The 22,232-nt window shown below is 45.3% G+C and overlaps 1 non-coding gene across 1 annotated transcript; it reads right to left on the reverse strand.

Moving 5' to 3' along the window:
* Nucleotides 1–20,111: 20,111 nt before the first annotated feature.
* Nucleotides 20,112–20,218, reverse strand: LOC120646528. The gene has a single exon (XR_005664433.1). It is a non-coding gene; the product is annotated as a small nucleolar RNA R71 (small nucleolar RNA).
* Between the last annotated feature and the right edge of the window lie 2,014 nt (nucleotides 20,219–22,232).

Here is a 22,232-nt window from a genome sequence, read left to right on the forward strand (position 1 = left end):
CCATCCAGATGCACTCCGACGTGGCGTGCCCCTTACTCCTCCTGATCACCTTCCATATATGCATTCAGTGGGAACCGACCCTGAAGACTACAAAAGGGGCCTCCCTCCACCTCTCACAACACACACCATTTCATATGTGAAGGAGAAGAGTAGAGAGGCTCCACCTCTTTGTATCATTAGCCTAGGGAGTGTGTGAGGAAGGAGTGTGGAGAAGAGCCGGACTTGTCGGCATCTCTTCGGCTTTGTACCTCTACGGATACGGTACGGTTGGAGTACTTATCCGGGTTCTTCTATTCGGTCAGTTCTGGTTAAGTTATTCTTTTGTTCTCATTTGTTCATGGGTTCATCGTCTGTTCTTGTAGCGGGTACTCTAGAAAAGGGCCCCTGATAAAGACGGGATAACCCTGCACAACTCTAGAGTAGTAGTCGAAGGCATAGGTGTGGTGTCTGGGCCTTAGATTACCTTTGTTTGTCTCGTGCTCAGCTGGTATTGTGGGGTAGATGGCAGGTGGTGGCAGCCCTGTCCGTCCGCTACGGAGACAGTCTGCGTGGTTAGTACACTCTCCCCTGCCTGGGTACGACATAGAGCGATACTGGAGGTCCCTGGCAGACCAGGATCAGACCGGTGCTTGAAGTGAGCGAGTGAAAACATTAGTGTATCTTCCCTTGAACCCATCCTTAGATCAGAACCACACTATCCTAAGGTCTCTCTATCTCTTATCTTCTTCAGGGTAATCTAGTTAGAAGACAGTTACACACCCGTTTCTTGTGGAAAATACGATACCCTGAATACTCCCGGGTGAAGTGCTACAACGTTATTTCTGTGCTCTTGCGGACTTCTCTGTAAGAGTTAAGAAATACCAACAAGCATTTCTGGCGCCGTTGCCGGGGAACAGTTGCCGTAGTTGTCTTCGAACCTAGTTGCCCGTGTATTCTTTCTTTTATCCTTTCTTTTCTTTTTATCCTTATTCAATGAATACCCTTTCTATCCACCAACTCTCTGCTCCCCCGGGCGAGTTCTTAGAGCCACCACAGTCATCCAAGCCAATCATAGCTTCAGGCTTTGAACACCGCCCTGGCTTCATAGCCATGGTCCGGGAACAACCCTTCTCAGGATATGAGCTAGAAAATCGCTACCATCACCTATGACAGTTCGAGCAGATGTGCTCTTGCTTGTCCATTGCAGACATGGCATAAGAAACACTTCGGTGGAAATTATTTCCTTTCTCCCTTGCTGAGAAAGCGAAACAATGGTACACCCACAATGTAGGAAAGGTAAACGGAGAGTGGGAGGAATTGCGGAACAGGTTCTGTCTCGCATTCTTCCTTATTTCTCGCATCGCTTCCTTGCGTAAAGAAATCCTCGACTTTCGTCAGGATGAGAAAGAAACCCTTAGAACAGCCTAGGCTAGATTCTCACAACTCACGCATGCTGGCCCAGACTTGTCCATTCCCGACCATGTGCTGTTTCAGCACTTCTGGTTGGGACTGAACAATGACACAGCCCAATAGCTTGATATCACCGCTGGGGGATCTTTCTCCTATAAAACCACTTCCGAAGGGGTGGCACTCCTGGATCGTAACCTAGAGAACACCTCCTTCATAGAACCCCTCCCAGTAGTACAACCTTCAAGCCAGGAGGAAGTTTCGATAGCCAAGCCCATTCACTCCATAGTAACCTATGACAAATCACCGGCCGAACCTTCCCCTGAACCAGAAGATCCGGAGGAAGAATAAATTCTGCCTCCGGAATTCCCATTTAATATTGAGGAGGATATATTCTATGACTTTGGAAATACCACATTATATCCCCTCCAGAAAAGGCCTCCAGTCCCTTTAGACCCTCCAAGCAGTCTCGATAAGGCTTCCCTTAAAGAGACCGTCAAAAGAGTAGCTGCTATCATGAATAGCAAATGGATACAAGAAGGGAGACTTCATCTGAAATAATTCAATTTCATGCCCCTTCCTTGACCATTCCATGCTTCGTAAGAGGGGCTCCAGTCACAGCCTTTTATAATCCCACAGTTGGAGTAAACATCATTTCTGCCTCCTTCGCTTCCGATTATTCGGGTGAGAGATATGTTACTCCAACCACGAAATCCCTTAGAATTGGACCGCACTCCATTATAAAAGGGATTGGGATTATGCATGATGTGCCAGTCTGGCACATGAAAATGGAGATCGCTCTAGACTTTCATATCTCCGAAGTTCAAGACTTCGACATCTTGATAGGGCATCCCATAGAAAAACTTTTCCTAGATGTTTCTACTCTAGGAAGGATAGATGTGTCTCTTGGGCGAAAAGCTTACTCTTTGCCTATCGATTCAGCCACGATTTCCATGGCCGAATCTGTTCCCCAAGAAGAACCGATTGAGGAAGTGTTGGCAGTCATGCCAGAAGATGACTCTAAGCCCTCCTTAGAACGAGATGCTGAACTCTTTATCCAAGAAGAGGATGACCTAGAGGAAAAACTCGAACTACCTATTTACGAGAAGCCAACACAACCTCCAAGAGAGCTAAAAGTCCTTCCCAATGGCCTTCGCTATGCTTTCCTCAATGGTGACACACAAACTCCTGTCATCATCAGTAGTCACCTTTCCAACGAGGAAATGGCTAAACTTTTTGCCATATTAGAAAAGCATAGACCCGTCTTTGGCTACTCACTTGAGGACCTGAAAGGAATTAGTCCTACCTTTTGCACTCATCATATCCCTATCGACTCTACATGCACACCCTCTAGGGAGCCTCAGCGTAGGCTAAACAATACAATGAGAGATGTCGTTAAGAAAGAGGTCCTTAAGCTCTTGCATGTCGGGATCATTTATCTCATGCCACATAGCGAGTGGGTGACCCCGGTACAAGTTGTACCAAAGAAGGGAGGTATGACGATTGTTCAGAACAGCAAGAATGAACTTATACCTCAACGACCTGTCACTGGGTCGACGATGGGCATAGACTATTGGAAAGTTAACTCAGCCACAAAGAAAGACCACTTCCTGTTGCCCTTCATTGACGAAATGCTAGAGCGGTTGGCTAAGCATTCTTTCTTCTATTTCCTTGATGGGTACTCCGGGTATCACCAAATTCCCATCCACCCTGATGATCAAAGCAAGACCACGTTTATCTGCCCATACAAAACCTATGCTTATCGCAGGATGTCTTTCAGCTTTGTAATGCTCCCGCGTTGTTTCAGTAGTGCATGATGTCTATCTTTTCAGACATGATCGAGGAAATCATGGAAGTTTTCATGGACGATTTCTCTGTCTATGGAAAAACTTTTGATCATTGTCTCAAAAATTTAGACAATGTCTTGCAACGATGCCAAGAAAAGTGTCATTTCATGGTCCGCGAAGGGATCGTCCTTGGACACCTTGTGTCCAAGAGGGGGATTGAGGTCGACAAAGCCAAAATCGATGTTATAGAACGTCTCCCACCTCCAGTTAATGTTAAGGGGATCCGTAGCTTCTTGGGTCATGCGGGGTTCTATCGCCATTTCATTAAAGACTTCTCTCAGATCGCTAGACCCCTTACAATCCTTTTATCTAAGGATGCGCCCTTCGAGTTCACGGATGAGTGCCTTCATGCCTTTGAAATCCTAAAAAGGCACTCATCTCGGCTCCAATCATTCAACCCCTAGATTGGAGCCTCCCGTTCGAAATAATATGTGATGCTAGCGACTATGCCGTTGGTGCGGTCTTAGGCCAAACCAAAGATAAGAAGCATCATGCAATTGCCTATTCTAGCAAAACTCTGATAGGAGCCCAATTAAATTATGCCACTACTGAAAAAGAGCTCCTCGCAGTTGTTTTTGCTATTAATAAGTTTAGATCTTACTTGGTTGGAGCAAAGGTTATTGTTTATACTGACCATGCAGCTTTGAAATATTTGCTCAACAAGAAAGATGCTAAGCCCCGTTTGATTTAGTGGATTCTCTTACTCCAAGAATTTGACCTTGAAATAAAAGATAAAAAGGGAGTAGAGAATACTGTAGCCGATCATTTGTCGCGTATGCAAGTGACTAACCTGCAGGAACCACCAATCAATGAATTCCTATGTGACGACATGTTGCTCAAGGTGACGGACTCCAACCCATGGTACGCAAACATTGTGAATTTCATGGTTGCAGGCTATGTACCACCTGGGGAAAACAAGAAAAAGCTGATATTCGAGAGCAGATGTCACCTTTGGGATCCACCGTACCTATACAGGGTGTGTACGGATGGATTGTTGAGGAGATGTGTCCCTACAGCAGAAGGGGTACAGATCATAGAGAAATGCCATACTACATCATATGGAGGCCACTTTGGAGCTTTCAGAACACAAGCAAAAATCTGGAAAAGTGGTTTCTTCTTGCCCACAATGTATGAAGACACTAGATAATTTATTCGAAGGTGCCGAAGATGCCAACTGCAGGGAGGCATCACTGCTCGCAATGCAATACCCCTGACATACAATCTCCAAGTTGAACTATTCGATGTCTGGGGTATTGACTTCATGGGACCATTCCTAAAGTCCCATGATTGTGAGTACATCCTAGTTGTTGTGGACTACGTCTCCAAATGGGTGGAGGCATTACCCTGCCGAGCTGCAGACGCCAAGCATGCGAGGAAGATTGTGGCAGAACCACCTAAATTATCCCGGCTCAAGTGCGCAGGCCATCACCATAAAGGCAACACCGGCTCAATCGCACTTCAAACGGAACAATTCTTGGTCTGTCGGGTAACGTCCCGATACAACCACCGGTTCTCGGATCGAACAAGCATACCCCGCACGAAGGCGAGTCCAGAGATATTACAACCACAATTTTACAACACAGGCAAAGTAGTGATTACAGCCAGTTCAAACCATTATTACAAAACCAAACTTAGTAAACCAGTTATAAAAAACATAAGGGTAAAGCTTCAGAGTTTAAACAGCGGAAGTGAAAACGACGACTACAACACGTCGCAAAAGTATACCAGGCTAGCCCAAGCATGGTATCACTCGTCGGGATCATTGCCGGCCGAAAACGTATCCCACTCTATGGACCAGCCAGGAGGCAAAGAGCAGGGCCAAGACAAACTAGAAACCTGGTCCTCAAAACTCATACTTGAAAAAGGGTTTCAACAGCAAGGCTGAGTATTCTAATACTCAGCAAGACTTAACCGTCAACGGGTATACGTAGCCCACCTAACTAGACTATGCAGGGTTCTTGTGAGGCTCTGGTTTTCCTTTTGCTGAAAAGCAATAAAGAGTAGGTCCTTACTTTCAAATTTTAGCTTCCAGGATTCTAGTTGATTAACCATTCTATGTAAGCAACTACTATTCAATCATGGTAGAACTCTAAGCAAACATCAAGATTTATCATAATAATGTTGCTCTTATTACTCTGTGTGGCAAAGAGATCAAGCAGTCCCAAACTGTGGGAAGCAGATGATTCAAATCGAATTTGTTAACCTGGCCAAGCAGACCTAACACACACGTTTGGAACACCATCGGGTCGTTCCCAAACAACCATTTGCCTTTCTTTCCGGCTTGTGGATAGGAACACTCTCCCCGAGTACAGGGCTCCAAGGTCCAACTTTGTCCCTCCTAGTCGTGGTGTTGATCAACATAAACATAAAAACCTATCTCTAAAGAGAGAGTGTCAGTATATCCACTCCCCGGTCCAATCGGTTACTAGGCTTACCGCATACCATATTTACGGCATGTGGCTAGTACATTCAAAAACTTAACCAGTACTACCACACACCGCGACCTTAGCAAGTTCATCAACACAGACGGGGTCTCACATAAGGTCATCATATCGAACACAACCCCGTCCGTCGTCCTTATATTGATAACATAAAGTAAACAAGCAATTCCTATAGAGCTCGCGAGTGACAGGAAATCACTCGACTTTTACCGGTCCTATAAGCTTAGCAATTAATTGAACTCAGGTCTAGTGTTCAGTACATAGGTTCCTAGGATCATGCATCTATGGTTTCAATTCAAAACCTAAGAACTGTAAATGCACAAGTAAGTAATAACAGTAAATGGTAATAATTTGAAATATAGGTTATGTCCGGGGCTTGCCTTCTCGGTAGTCACTAACTATTTCAGCCCTGGGCTGTTCCGAACTTTGGTCCGGGGCTTCAGTTAGTATAGCAGTGTTCACTTGAGCTTCGAGATCACATCCTTCGGAATCCGGGATCAGCTCGTACGTCCCGTCCGATAAAGCAGTCGTATCTATATGTGATGCAAGAACAGTATTATAAACACGCTCACGATGTGGTGAAGCTAAGCAAACAAAATTAACACACACATGGGCAATCGTTTATAGAGTAGTAACTCAACATATCTAACTACACAAGGCATCATGATCAACGGCACAAAAGAAGCTTACTAACTTCATAATGTAAGTTGTAGTGGTTTCCTATAACAAGTAAACTATGGTTTGCTAATAAATAAACAACTCAGTACATAAACAACACAAATTTCAGAAAAAATTACTATAAATAGAAGGTACAGAGAGAAATCTACTCTGTAAAAAATCATGTCATTTCATGCATCCATTTAATCAAAACAATTCATTTACTCAGATAACACCTAGAGCAAGATTAAATTCTACAGAACAAAACACAACACTTACGAAGCTCAAAAAATTTCAAAACAGACTGCATATGATTTTGAACACCTCATAAATTTTTCGGAATTTATTCAGGAAAGAACTAATTATGAGAAAATAATCAAAAAGACATCAATTTAAAAAGATTCATTTTTATCTTCTGTTCTAGTCATGAACTTGGGCTCAAACTTCATGGACAAGATAAACTATTCAAATAGAACACTCATAAATATTTTCATGATTTATCATCAAAATAAACTATTTATCATAATTAAAGTCTATTAAACAAGCATTAAATCAAAGAAATATCTACACATGAGAACTTACCACAGAAGTTTTATAGAAACACTAGTGTCACATGAACAAACCACCATAAAAATTTCAGAGCATAACAAGGCATCAAGCAATAATTAAGAAAAAGAATAAACAACTAGCCTTTATGCACCTAGTAACATAAATCTAATTTTCCAGCAAAAAGTTTCAACTAACACCCAGCATATTATGACTCTACTGCATAGAGCTTTACATAAGGATTACAGAACAATAGGATTTGCTATTTTACAAATTTTCTACGAATTTCTATTGAATTTCAAAGTTTACAGCTAGAAATAACAAATAAGCCCTTGCTGCTACTATTCATATGAGTCACGAGCTATTCAGATAACCCCTTGGGTTTCTTTGAATTCTAGCAGGGAGGTCCTTGTCGAGGTCAGAGCAGGGGCACGGCGTTGACCGGCCAAAACCCGGCGAAAGGAGTCGTCGGCGGCGAGGGAGACCTTGGGGAAAATGAAGAGGAGGCCGAGCCGCACCCTTGGGTGCCCGTGGTGTGTCGGGAGAGGGTCGGAGGAGGGCGGTCGGCGGTGGACAGTGAGACGGCGGCGGAGGCGCTCATCGGCAGGGGTGTTCCGGTGGGGATTGGGCGAGGAGGAGTTGCCCGTGAGCTGCGCAGGAGTGAGGCAGAGCGATTGGCGGGGTTAATTGAGGGCGGGGAAGGGCGGAGGAGTGGGTTCGACGGTGAGCTCAGAGGAAGACGGTGGCCATGGCGGAGGCGGTGGTGTTCTGGGGTCTAGGGTCGGGGAACCAGACAGAGCATGCGGGATAGAGTGCATGGGTCTTCCTGGTGCTGCTGCGCGCGAGAGGATAGAAGCTGGGGCTTTGCAGCGAGCCCTCCACGGCGGCGGCGAGGTGGCGGCCGCTGGGCGGTTCTGGGCGGCGTGGCGAGGGGAGGGAGCTCCAGCGCGCGGGCAAGAAGCGGTGGAGGATGTTGGGAGCGACGCGTGGGTGCCAGCGCGAAGCAGGAGGTGGCTCGGGGGCAACCCAGAGCGGCGGGCGGCGCGGCAGTGCGGCGGCGGCAGAGCAAGCAGGAAGGCAGGCATGAGGTGGAAGACCAGGGCTGGTTTGTAATTTCTGAAAATTCCAGGGACCCAACTATAAAACAGCAATATCTTTTAAACTAAAGCTCAAATGAAAAAGTGCCCAACGTGAAAGTTGTTCAACTTTTCAAGATCTACAACTTTGATATTGTGCAAAAATTGATTTGACCAAAGGATAAAGAGCTAATTTTGAAAACATAGAAGGATTTTGAATTCAAAGGACTTTTGTCTTTTTCAATGCAATTTCACTTTAAATTTAGACTGAAATGAAAGATTTCCTGCCATGCAATGATTGCACTGAATTTTGCAAAAACACCCTCCACAAAAGCTATAATCACACATCCTATTCAAATAAAACTATAGAGATGACCTTGCATAAAATCATAATTACACATATAACCTTTATATTTACAAAAAGATCCTTTTTCAAGCAAATCAAGCACATGATGCATAAAATAGATACACAACAACTGTGCAGACACCTAGGGTGTCACAGCCTTCCCCACTAAAAGGAATCTCATCCCGAGATTACAGGAAGAAAAGGATGCAAAGATTTGGTACCTGGATTTGTTTTAAGAAAGTCAGGAAAGTTTCTTTGGAGAAAATTTTCAGTCTCCCAAGTGGCTTCTTCTTCGGTATGATGATTCCACTGGATCTTGTACATTTTAACTTTCTCCCTTCTAGTACTTCTTTCCTTGGTGTCAAGCACTTTGATTGGATACTCCGCATAAGATAGATCGGATTCAAACTCAATATCTTGTGGTTCAAGGATCTCAGTAGGTACCTTGATGCACTTTCGGAGTTGTGATACATGGAAGACATCATGAATGGCGGCCAACTGAGAAGGAAGGCGAATCCGGTAAGCAACGGGTCCACAGATTTCAATAATTTCAAATGGTCTGATGTATCGGGATGCTAATTTCCCTTTGATACCGAAGCGTTGAACACCTCTAGTAGGAGATACTCGCAAATATACGAAATCCCCTACCTTGAACTGTAAAGGATCTCTTCTTTTGTCTGCATAACTTTTCTGTCTTGATTGGGCTACTTTAAGATTAGCCTAGATAATTTTGACTTTTTCTTCTGCCTCAGTAACTAGATCTGGCCCAAATACTTTGCGTTCTCCAGCTTGTGACCAACTCAAAGGAGTTCGACACCTTCGACCGTATAACGCTTCGAATGGTGCCATTTGCAAGCTGGATTGATAACTGTTATTATATGAGAACTCTGCCAGTGCTAAGCACTTATCCCAGTTCTTGCCATATTGAATAGCACATGCCCTCAACATGTCCTCAAGAATTTGATTGATTCGTTCTATTTGCCCATCTATTTGTGGATGATAAGATGAACTATGAATCAATTTGGTTCCAAGGGATTCTTGCAATTGCTCCCAGAAATGTGCAATAAACTGAGCCCCACGATCAGAAATGATCGTCTTTGGAACTCCATGCAAATGGACTATTTGATCAAGATAGATCTCTGCATACTTCTTGGCATAATAAGTCGTATGAACCGGAATAAAATGGGCGGTCTTGGTGAGTCTATCAACTATTACCCAAACAGAATCATGCTTCTGAGAAGTGTTGGGTAAACCAACAATAAAATCCATACTGATGTCCTCCCATTTCCAGGATGGAATGGGTAAAGGTTGAAGAGTACCAGCTACTTTCAAGTGACTAGCTTTAACTCTTTGACAGACATCACATTCAGAAACATATCTGGCGATCTCTCTTTTCATTCGAGTCCACCAGAAATTTTGTTTAAGATCTTGGTACATAGGCTGAGGTGAGGTGAAGGGGAGGGCGCCCGCGGTGGCACCGCCCGGCAGGCTCTGCAGCGCAGCGTTAATGGCATGGGGGTGGCTTCGGCATCGTGGAGCAGCGCGGTGGCACTCGGAGGCGACGGTGAGGGGACGAGGCGGCAAGGAAGGATGCGCAAGTGGGCAAGTGGAGGGGGTGGCGGCCAATGGCGAGGTGCCGCGTGTGGCCGAGCTCAGCACGGCGTGCGGCGCGAGGGCCTTCGCCGCTGCTGCCGTGATGGGACGCGCGCGACGAGGCGGGCAAGGGGGCACGGCGGCACAGAGAGATGGGACAGGGTGGGCAGGGCGGTGGCCACAAGTGGGGGTGGGGGAGCCAGCATCGTGCTGCGTGTGCGGGAATGGAGAGAGGAAGAGGGAAGAAGGAGAAGGGAGAAAAAGAAAAGGAGAAAAAGAAAAACAGAAAAATGAGAAGAAAAGAAAAGAGAGGAAAAAAGAGAGAGGGGCGGTCGGCGAGATTCGTGGGATGGCGATTGGTACTGGTGTCGGAATGGCGAAATGCCGAGGAGGAGATTTCGGGAGGTTGGGAGCTCGGACGGAAAAAGATTTTGAAATGATTTGAGCTCAGTGACGAAAAGATTTTGAAATTCATTTTTAGCGAGCGATTTATTTCGGTAAATTTTCGAGATGTTACACATAGGTGCAACATCAAAATCAGCATAGTCATGATAAGAACCAACAGAAAAGTGTATGCGTGCTGATTTAGTTACCTTAGCCTTACCACTATTGTTGAACCATTCTAGGTGGTAGGGATGAGGGATAGAACGAGTTGTCAAGCCAAAATTGTTGACCAAATCTGAACTCACCAAGTTGCTGCAACTCCTGCTATCAATTATAGTGAGAACACAGCAATCCTTAACAATGAGAAACATGTGGAACAAATTCTTGCGTTGGAGCTTCTCCTCATCCTCATCTTCCGCTTTAGAACTCAGCACACGCTACACAAGAAGACTAGGAAGATCCGTCGTTGCAGCCAAGGAATCAATTGCCTCATCCTCATCTTCCTCCGAATCTGCAACAATGTTAGCTGCAAGAATCAAATCATCCTCAACATCACTAGCACTTACATATCCATTGCCATCAGGTGCAGCGATGAAGGCACGATGACTTGGGCAATCCTTCATGACGTGTCCCATGCCCTTGCAGTGGTGTGTTGACGCTCACTAATGACCATTTCTGAGCATCAATACTGCCATAATAAATGGACAGACTTGCATTTCTTACACTCATGCTACTAATAAATCACCGAATTCCACATGTCCCGCTAGATTTCTATGAGTGCAGGATTTAGCTGAAAATGGAGGGCAATCACACCCGTTGTACCGAGAAGCAGACACTGACCGATCAGACGTCGCCACACATGGACCAAAAGGCCACCATAGAAGAAATCTAGTAGGAACGAAGCCCAGCCATACACCATTGACAAGTGGGCCCTGAGAACAGCCCACAGGAAAAAGGAGAAGGTCGGTGGGCCCACTGGGAGGCCGGCCGACCTACAGGTCGGCCAACCTGCCCATGGGCCCCACTGCCTCAAGTCTTCAACATGGCAGCTCCTCATTGGCCGAGGAGAGGGTAGCTCCCCTCTATATATATGAGGGGAGGGGCTCCATATCACACCAACACACATCCACCAAGCAATCAAGTCACTCTCTCAAGATGTAGTTCATCTTCTCTTGTAGAGGTCTTAGGACTAGAGGAGTTCAGGTTCGAGTCGTAGTTCAAGGTCTGAGAGTATTCATGGAGAGTCCGGTACATCTTTTACCTTCTCCTTATGTAATTCTCTGAGTTTGTACTAGATGATTATTTATTCTATTCAGTACTTTGGTTCATATGCTCTTGTTGTGTATGTGATCCTTCTTGTGAGTTATGATTGTCTTGAGTGATTCACATGCATAGACTAGTCGTGTATCTTGGCTTTGTTTCATCTTCCTTAATTGGGCGCTCTAGAACTAAGGCCCCGGATAGACAAGGGTGTCCTTGCGCAAGGCTAGAGTGGTGCTCGTTAGCGTAGGCGTGGTGCCTAGGTTGATGACCACATTTGAATGCGATTCTACCCCACGGTTTGTAGAGGTAGCCGGCAGGTGGTGACAGCCCTATCCGTGCCCCGAGTAATCCTCCACATTTAGGTAGAGGAGTAGGAGGTACATAAAATCGTCGGATGTTCAGGTTCCTCCTGTTCATCTAGATGCGATCTCCCTAGTCCATTGATCAGGCTTTTCCTTTTGCTGTGAACGACTCAGTTCAGTTGCTCATGAGAGTACAATAGAGTATGGCTCTAGTTCCCCTTGATCTTGCTCTTTCCTCTCCGATGTCCTAGGCATGTTATCCGGTTGTGCTTGTGTGATCACTACCCCTTTTTACAATGAATATTGTTCCCCTGTTCAGATCACTGACATTAATTCATAGTGGTTCCTCCTAACTTAACTAAATTCTATACACCGCCTCCTTCCCTGCGGAAATATAAATGACACCTCGGGTTACTCTCGGGTAAAATGCTACGGCGGTACTCCGTGTGCTTGCGGATTTATTCGTGGCCCTTGAATTACTTGCCACCCCATTGACGTCTACGGACCCATCGCTGATTCCCAGTGGTGACGTTGGTAGGCGTCAACATGGTGGCACACGATCTTGGTGGAGCGGCTTGATGAAGCACTAGTAGAAGCAATCTTCTTCTATTGTTGGGACTGCACAGAAGACACATTACTTACCTCAGAAGCGGGCACAAGAGCTGGTGGCTTAGCAACAGGCGCTTGGGCTTCTCAACATCAGAACGCTGCTGAAATGATCTCCCAGTATTGGACCTGAAAGAAAGTTGGTCTTGGCGGCGTCCCTGTACTTCCCGTTCTGCCTTAAGAGCAAGATGATACAATTGGGAAAAACAAGTCCATTCTTTGTAATCGAGAATGGTCTATATATCACGGTTTAAACCACCAAAGAATCTAGCACTAGTTTCATCATCATCCTCACGAATACCACAACGTGCTAGACCAATAAGCAATTCCTGATAATATTCCTCTTCTCCTTTATCATCTTGTTTTAAAGTTTGCAATTTTAAATGTAAATCATGTTGGTAATAAAGAGGAACAAAACGAGACTTCATGCGCTATTTTAAAACAGACCAAATTTGAGGCACGGCAGCAGTATTACCAGCATTGCAAAGATCATTCCACCAAAATAGAGCAAAGCTAGTAAATTCACTAGTAGCAAGTCTAACTCTATACTCAGGAACAACAAGTTCCCAATCTAAATAAGCCTCAGGATCAGCAGTACATTTAGTTTTAGCAAAAGGATCATTGTTACCACGATTATGATTACCTCCCATACCTTGACGATTACGCTGAAGACGGTCCGCATCACGAGCATCATCATCATCAAGGATGACATCCTCATCCTCGGCCTCGTCACCATCATAAGGTTGGCATCGGTGCCAGCGTGGAGGAGGCCGTTCTTTAACATGTTCAAGCCGGGTGACCAATCCATTGATATTGCCCATCAGCTCATTAAACTTCCCGTCGATGTAGGTGCGCTGGTCATCAACAAGTCTCTGAAGCTCAGCCTTGGAGACACATTCATTGAAGTCCGAAGGGGACTCCGCTCCTTTCCCTGACCCTGTCATGGTTAGAAGACAGCAAAAGACAACACCAAGGTATTATCCCTATCAACTAACAACTACTGGGCGGTGGTGAAAGTGGAGTGCAAAATCTCAAGCAGCTTACCACCATCTTGCAAGTGTTCTTACCAAAGCCTAACAGGATGGTACTGAGTCTGTTAAGTCCTAAAATCAGCCGTCAACTCCTGTAGCGTTTCATGTTCAATAATCATCAAACATAGTTGTAGGGCTTATGACTAATCGAATTCCACGAGTTTTGGTGAATTATCATTTGCAGGCACCCACATTTGTAAAATAAGGAAAACACAAGTGAACACAGAAGAAATGCACAGAATATCTTGCACCTGTGTTTCACTTAGAAGAAGGGCCCACAAACTAGTCGAAATGGGCGTGCCAAGCAAGATGCACCCAAGGATCAAGACCAGGGCCCACCTATTAGTTGTCCAGAGGAAGGCAGGCCCAGGGGAGTGCCATTTGGGCTCGGCCGACCCCTTGGGTCGCCCGACCCCTTATTGGGCTCATTCGGGCCTAGTTTTCTCCAGCAGTCTCCCACGGCTCCCCTACATCTATCCCGGGCGTGCATAGTACCACCTCGCGAGTCTAACCATGAATCCACCTTTGGAGAGGCTACATAAGGAGGAGGAGAGCCCCTCATTCAAGACAGACCACACAAGAGAAGATGTAGAGCTCCATTGCAAAGGCGAGGCGCTGCCTAGGCTAGTGCTTAGAGTAGAAGGAGGGTGAGAGTAGTTCGGAGGGGCACCGACCTGTCGGCGCTATTCTCCAACTTGTACCTCTACGGATGCTGGTTTCCTCTGGTATGAGTAAGTTAGTATTTATGATTCTTGTATTGTATAGTACTTTTGTATGGGTGAGATCAGTTCTGTTACTTGCGGGTTCGTCGCTCCGTATTAATATGGAGTGCTATAGTTTGCTATGTGATATCGGACGTAGTTAGACTGCAGTAGTAATCAGTAGCATAGATGTGGTGTCTAGGCTAAGGGTTACCTTCGTTGGCCTTATATCCCACGGTCTGTGAGGTAGGCCGCAGGTGATGACAGCCATGTTGGTCCTTAGTAGCCCTCCACGTTCGGATATAGCGTAGAGCCGTTGGCCGGAGTCTCCTGACCATTTCAGGGGTAAGTCGGTGCCCGAAGCGAGTCTTACCCGAGAGATCGACCTTTAACTCATCTTTAGTGCTACCGCAGGAATGCTCTCCAGCCTTGCCACTTAATCTTGGTGTGTCCTTGGACCGACTGAGTTAGGAGTTAGTGCACACACATTCCCTATGGAAATGATACCCTTGAATACTCACAGGTGAAAGCTACGACGGTATCCGTGCGCTTGCGGATTAATTCGCATTGTTAAAATACCCAACAGGTACAATCTGTTGTCGAGCTGGGTGTAACAATTGCAAGATAAACCTGTACTGATCGAAGTATATGTGAAGCTTTGGGACAGACACAATATGTAGTAAGGAGTAGCAAATAACGAATGCAGAGTAGCAAAGTTCAATAAGTATCCAAAGTACAAGTCACAATTGCTGACTAAGATGTGTTCTAGGCATAGCACAACGAGTTGGAACAAAGGACAGTGGATAAAACTCAAAGAACAAGCAAAACAGCACTGTATGCACTTGTTTTTAATCTTTTTGCTGAATTACCTCCAGGACTAGTAGGAATCAAGATTTTTTTATTTTTCCAACTATTTTTTTTATATTTTTCTCTGAACAGATGTAACACAAGCTCCAACCACAAAAATTTGCACCTTAAACAAAGGTGGGATGTGGTCTACAGAAAATCAGGCATGTTTCCTGAAAACCTAAAAACAACTTGGGAGCCTCAAAACTCTATCTTCCTAATTTTTTTTTAAAGTTCTGAGATCGGCTCCAAATGGCGAAAATTCACCTTTCTGCTGTAAAAAATTGAGCCAAAACGGAGCACCGAGCGAAAAGTTATGCCTGTTTTACTGAAGGTAACTCGAGTTATGGTTTTGAGAGGGCACAACTTGGCAGATAGAATGGCGGCGGCTAGGGCAAAGCATCCCTGAACCTCGGCACAAAACATGGCTGAGCAAAGCTTCTCAGCTAGGGCAAAGTATCCCTGGTGGATGCATCAAAAGGATATGCAACATGAATCAAGGGGGGGGGCTGCGATGCAATGCGAAAGCACAATGCGGCTTGCAACCTATCTAGGGCTGGCGCGGCAGGAAGTCACACAAGGCGGCTAGCGAGGGCAAGTCAAGTAATGGGGTGGATCGACTTGTTGTTTGGGTAATGGTGGAGTGGGACAGCGGCAGAAACAAACACACGGCAGTGGGCGGTTGAACTACAACGACGAACACACTAAACCAGCAACAAGACTCGACCACGGACACAAACTCAACAGAGTGAATCTAAAACAAAATTGCAAAGGAGAAAAAGGTTCTAGGACAGTGGAAATTTTTTTGTAGGTTTTTTTGTGGACTATAGGGATATGACACAAAACGAATATAAGGGGAAAACGAAGGGTAATACCTCACAGGAAACCTGAATATCTGATACCACTTGATGAAGAATATGCCCGATCTTCCAAGAGGTAAAGGTACGTTCGACTGGTGGAGGACTCGACGTTGACGATCTGACTTCAAATCAGCACGATTCAAACCCTGCAACCGCTACACCATTGCTTCGTTGGTTATCAACCAAGCACAACTTGATTGACCTCGCCGAGAAGGCTTTTCCTGCAAGCGAATTGAAGGACACAAGCAAGAAGATGTAAACACGCAATCTGATAATTGCAAATACGGATGAAGCGAATCAAAATAGGGGTTGAGGCACTTGAATCGAAAGGACTAATCGACACAGTCGAGGAGAGCAAGAACAGGGGCCCTGGATCAATGTATGAGGACTTGTCGCCACAGATACAACGATGTTGCCTTTGTTTCTCAAAGGAAAACACAAGAACTAAACAAATCTGAGTCTAAACGGCGGCAGCTACTGAGTTTATGGGAAAAACAGGGTGTCCTAGGGTTGGGGTGACCAGGGGGGCACGCACAACATGGCCTTAAGGCCTGACACGATACAAAGCCTGAAAAGGCCCAAAATAGGTGATGTAGCACCTTTCCATGGTCACAAAGAATGATCCACGAGGCTTCTGGAGCTAGGACCAGAACCAAAAGACGCATCTCATCATCACAATTCCAATGCATCCAAGAACGCCTTATTTGGACGCCGTATGAGGGAGATATCGCCGGTTCGGTGCAGGCATGTCGGTTGAATCCGAACCAAACTCGCTGTCCAACTTGGCGACGACTTGAAACTTGGTGATGAGGTCGTCTCATGCATGTCCAGCGTGGTGATGTCCTCATCAAATCATCCCCAGGAGGAGGGGGCAGTGGTCTGAGCTGTCTGTAGCACAACTCTGCAGGATGCAATTAGGAAACAATTGTTCCTAGTCTGCTGAACATAGAACCCTGTCAAGTTTGACCAATGTCGGCGAGTCCTGTTGATTAGACCAAGTAAACTTGCGACCGAGCAGAGGTAGGTCCTTTAATTCTAAATCATTAATTAGGTAGCGGAATCCTCCAGTCATTGCTCTGTTAGTGAGACCTTTGTTCTTATCTTCTGAACTTGCTATTAAATTGAAATCCCCAGGAATTAACCATGGCCCTAGGCAGGCAACTTTCACATCTCGAAGTTCTTGTATGAATAGAATTTTGTTGTCATCACCTTGAGGGCCATATACACATGTAAGCCACCAATCTTGAAAGCTGGCAGGAGAGAATTGGATTGAGATGCTGTAATTATCAACTCGGGTGGCCCTGGCAGGGCCAAGTCCATGGCACCAAGCTACCAGAATTCCACCACTTGCGCCTATGGACAGCAGCTCCAACCAATAAGGAAAATCAGGACCAAGCATTGACAGAATGCAGTCATGAGAAATGCCCAAAATCTTTGTTTCTTGCAAGCATACAACCTCGACCTGACAGGAGGTAATCAAAGTTGCATACAACCTCGACCTGACAGGAGGTAATCAAAGTTCTTACAGTGTCTTGACGTGCCTTAGAATTCAATCCACGCACATTCCAGCAACGTATCTTGGAGGGATTCATTTGTCACAAAAAAAGGAAAAATGACCAAGAGCTAGAGGAATAAACAATCAACCACAAGGCCATGCTCCTCGTCATCAGGAGCCACCCAATGAAAGAGTACAAACAGGACCAGAACATGGTTATCAAGAAGTCACCTCGATCAAGTGAAAAGCTTGCTATATTCTTCTAGACTTTGTTGATCAATGATGGCCGTCTCCCCAATCAGGTTCAGGGCCCTCATCACCTTCTTTTTTGTTCATGAGTACGCCTCTCCTCCCGGAGTGCCTGGCTCCATACCAGCGATGCGGCGGCTACGTCATGGAGGAGCACAAGGGGCACAGGTGTCGGAATGCAACCTGTTAGCCCCTGGATTAGGGAGGAACTTTGTCGTCTTATTTGTTATCTTCGCCAAGAAGCACCACCGCTGGCTGGAGTGTTAAGCTGAAGTGGGTGTGTGTTGACACACTAACGACCATTTCTAGGCGTCAACTTGATCAGAAAATCATGAAAGTTTACATTTCTTACACGCATCTTTATCCAAATAAATCCCTAAACCACACTTTACTTTTAGAATATGCAAGATGTGTTTTTGAGCTAATATGCAGGTTGCAAGCACACTTTGGCCCGACAGAAAATCACGGAAACTATCAGAGCACAGAATTAGGCTCAATTCGACCAAGTGTAGCCCAAGAACCCAAGCAAACCCAATCAAGACAGGCCATACCTCGGTGTTCCAACAAAGCAACGCCCAGACAAGCCCACCAGAAGGAAGCTGGGGGCGGTTGGAGCCCTGGGTGGGCCGGCCGACCACCTGGTCGGCCAACCAAGCCATGGGCTCCACCGCCTTCAGCTACGTGGTGGCGTGTCATTGGCTCCCAATGGCAGTTTGATGAGGTAGAGCTGCAGAAGACACTCCCCTTGGCTATGGCTCCCTCCTATAAATATAAAGGGGGGAGGAATTAGAACACACACACACCCCTCTTCACACTCACCTCACGGCATTCTTGCTTAGCCTATAGGCTTAGTGGAGTTTAGGAGAAGTCTAGGAGTCATCGAGTCCGCGGAGTTGCTCGGGAGTTCTGGTATGGGTTCATCTCTAGTTCTCTCTAGTAATATTCGGTCGTTTGTAATAGAATTAGACTATGGTTACCGATATCTGCTTGAAGTACGTTCTGAGTTATCGGATATATGCTTCATGATATGGTTGCGTTATCATTCGATGCTTGCATTGCATGATCGCCCTGTGCTTGCATTGGTTAACATATTGGCCTTAGAACTCTGTCAACTGCTCCAGTATACGTATGTTTGCTCTAGTGTGATGTCTGTTCATCCGGAGGGTGGAGGCTCCGCACGGGATGCTAGAATATCGCTTACTAATGTAGACGTGGTGTCTAGACTAGATAAGTGTTGCTGGATGTCACCCTTTCCCACTGATTGTGAGGTAGCCAGCAGGTGGTGACAGCCCTGTCCGAGCCCTAGTAATCCACCATGTTCGGATTGGGGGGTAGGAGGTACATAAAGCCGCCTAGGTGAACGGGCTTCTCCCGTCAACTAGAGGAGCGATCTCCCTGTTGTTCTAGTTTAATCTTTGACAATCTAACCAAAAGATAGCATAGATATAGCTAACCTAGCACATCTAACTCGAGCTCTAACTTCTGTCTTTCTCCCTGCCAATAGCATCTTTTATATATTTATCTCTGAGGGTAGTTTGTGTGTGTGTCACACTACCTCCTACCATGCTATCTATCTTACCCCTGTTTATGCAATTGAATATCCAATCTAGATCAAGTTCATTAACTAGCCTATGTACTTCCATTCGCCGCCTTCCCTGCGGAAATATAAATGACACCCCGGTATACTCCTGGATAAAATGCTATAGCGGTATTCTATGCGCTTGCAGATTTATTCGTGGTTCATGAAATACCTGCCGCCCCCTTGGCGTTTGCGGGCGTCATCGCTGCTCGCTCAGTGGTGACGTTGGTAGGCGCCAACAAGCATTTTTGGTGCCATTGCCGGGGAAGGCATAGAATGATGTTACATAGCCAACAGAATGAAGTTATGAACAAAATAAAAATTGGTATTTGCTTGCTAAACGGGCTAACTTGGCTTTGTTTTCTGTCTCTTATTGATAGGAAAATAGTGTAGTGTATGACCAGTTTCGACTTGCCGCAAAATTTCACTCATAATCCAGAGTCAATTTGGAGAAGAGTTCGTCCTCGTGTCATACCTCCTCAGATCTCACTCTCGGCAGCAGAACCAGTCATTCAAGCACCGTCAGCTTCTCAAGCTATGGCCCAGAAGACACTCCGCGATTACTCTGCTCTGTCTGCTAACCAGGTTCCCACCAGACCCGAGGTTAACTCCGGAGGAGAAAATTTCGAGATCAAGACGGGTCTTATTACGATGGTGCAGGCCAGCCCTTTCTATGGCAAGGCCATTGAGGATGCCAATGCTCATCTCCAGTAGTTCTTGGAACTCTGCAGTACTTTTGTTATCAAGGGAGTATCTCAGGATGCGATCCAGCTCCGTTTGTTTCCGTTCTCTCTTTTGGGGAGAGAGAAGCAGTGGTTCTATGCTAACAAGACCGCTGTGGACACATGGGACAAATGCGCCAAGGCGTTTCTCGCAAATTTTTTCCTGACAGTCAAGACTAATACTCTTCGTGGAAGAATTTCAAACTTCTAGCAGGCATCAAATGAGTCAATTCCTAAAGCTTGGGAGAGACTTTAGGAGTACATCCTTCCGTGTCCGCACCATGGGATAGACAATTGGCTCATTCTGCAGAACTTCTACAATGGTTTGACTCAATCTTCCCGTGATCATGTGGATGCCGCTGCGGGTGGAGCTTTCTTCTCGCTGACCATTGAATGAGCTACAACATTAATCAAGAAGATGGTGTCCAACCAAGGTTGGAGCCATGATCATCTCCAACCACGTTAGCGAGGCATGCACTCCGTCAAGGAGACCGACATGCTCACTATGAAAATCGATCTCCTCCTCAAGAAGTTCGAGGATTATTCCCAAGACAAGGCTCAGATGCAGACACTTCAAGCCATGGAAGCTCGCATGACATGTGAGGTCTGCGGGAATGTTGGACATTCGGGTGATAACTGTAACACCCTAATTTTTAAATTTCAGCATTTGTTAATAAATTAATTGGCTTTAGTTAAATTTTCTAAGGTTTATTGTGTTTAGTTGGCATTTAATCTAATTTTTGTTCCTTAATTGATTAAAATTTATCATAGGTTTAAATTTTTGTTGCATTCATGCTGGTGCATGGCTTTATTTTGTTTGAATGCATAGGAGTTGAATTCAAATTTTGTTTGAATTCAAATAGCTTTGTTTGAATTAGAACTAGAAATAGAAATAGAAAGGAAAACCCAAATCTAGAACCCAGCCCAAACCCACCAGGCAGCCCAGCCAACCAAAACCCAAAACCCAGCTAACCCTAGATCCCGGAGGTGGGCCCCATCGTCGCTGGCCTATCTCTCGCGGTTACGCCTTACCAACGAGATTCTTTTTAAAGGCCTCGTAGTGAGTCGCTGGCCATCTCACCTAAGGAAGTGTGATGAACAACTGGCGTAGCTCACGACTTGTGGGTAAAGATGTGCAACCTCTGCAGAGTGTAAAACTGGTATACTAGCCGTGCTCACGGTTATGAGCGGCCCAGATCCTCCTTTTGATTAGTGAGGTTATCTCCTTCCGACGAGGGAGGTGCTTCTCGGGGTTACCTTGGTGGCTTGGTTTTGGTTTGGTTCCCAGTAGTAGTATGATTAAACTTGATTAATTACTATGTAACTGGGTTAATGGTAATTCATCAACTAGTAGTAAATAGCTTAAATAAAATCTTGCCAACACTTAAAAGCTAATGCAGTTGAGTCAGCCAACCTTAGAGCCTCATAGTTTGTGTTATACTTGTTGAGTACAAGTTGTGTACTCACTCTTGCCTCTTCTCTACTTTTTCCTCTTGGCTACGCTACTGCTGCTCAGTTCCTGCCGACACGAGGGAGTTCGTCCAGCGCTACCAGGACTACGAGGACTTCTAGGTGCTTCGTCTCCCAGTCGACGTCCCTGTGGCGCCCTGCTTCAGCTTCGGAGAGCTTTTATCGTATTTTGTACTACGCTTCCGCTGTATCAGACATTTTGTCATTATTGTAATAAATAACATTCGTATTCGCTTTATTATGTCTTTTTACGTGATATGTGCTATGATATACTGTTCATTCTGTTGTATATACGTGTGACTTGATCCTGGCACGTATATGATTGCTCGGTTTATGTTCTTTTATAAACCGGGTGTTACAGAGTGGTATCAGAGCCATATCGACTGTAGGACGAAGCCTAGATAGAACTGGTCGAGTTTTAGGACTTCTTCTCACCAATCCTTGCCTGCTGAAACTATTTTACTATTATACCCCTTGACTTCTATGGCTTTTTACCCTTCTTGCCTTGATTTCTCTCTCTGAAGAATAGTTTTCGTAGATTTTGGCCTGAATCAGTCATCTGACCACCATGAGTTAGCTAGGTGACCTTTTTATAATAACACGATAGCACGTTCTGCGACGCGTTGTGTTAGTCGAGTCTTTTGCTAAACTCGGCTAGGTTGTGAAAATTGTCTGCTTGTTATTATGCTACATGTTTGATTTGGATTTTTGACTGATTGCATAGCTTAGTAGTTCAAATTTGCTTAAAGAAAATCACTCAGATGTTAAAGTTAACTAATTAATAAAATGAGTTAGATCGTTGGGGGGGTGAAACAGTCAAATCTATCCTGTC

The sequence above is a fragment of the Panicum virgatum genome, chromosome 8K, assembly GCF_016808335.1.
Source record: "Panicum virgatum strain AP13 chromosome 8K, P.virgatum_v5, whole genome shotgun sequence".
NCBI classification, from domain to species: Eukaryota; Viridiplantae; Streptophyta; class Magnoliopsida; order Poales; family Poaceae; genus Panicum; species Panicum virgatum.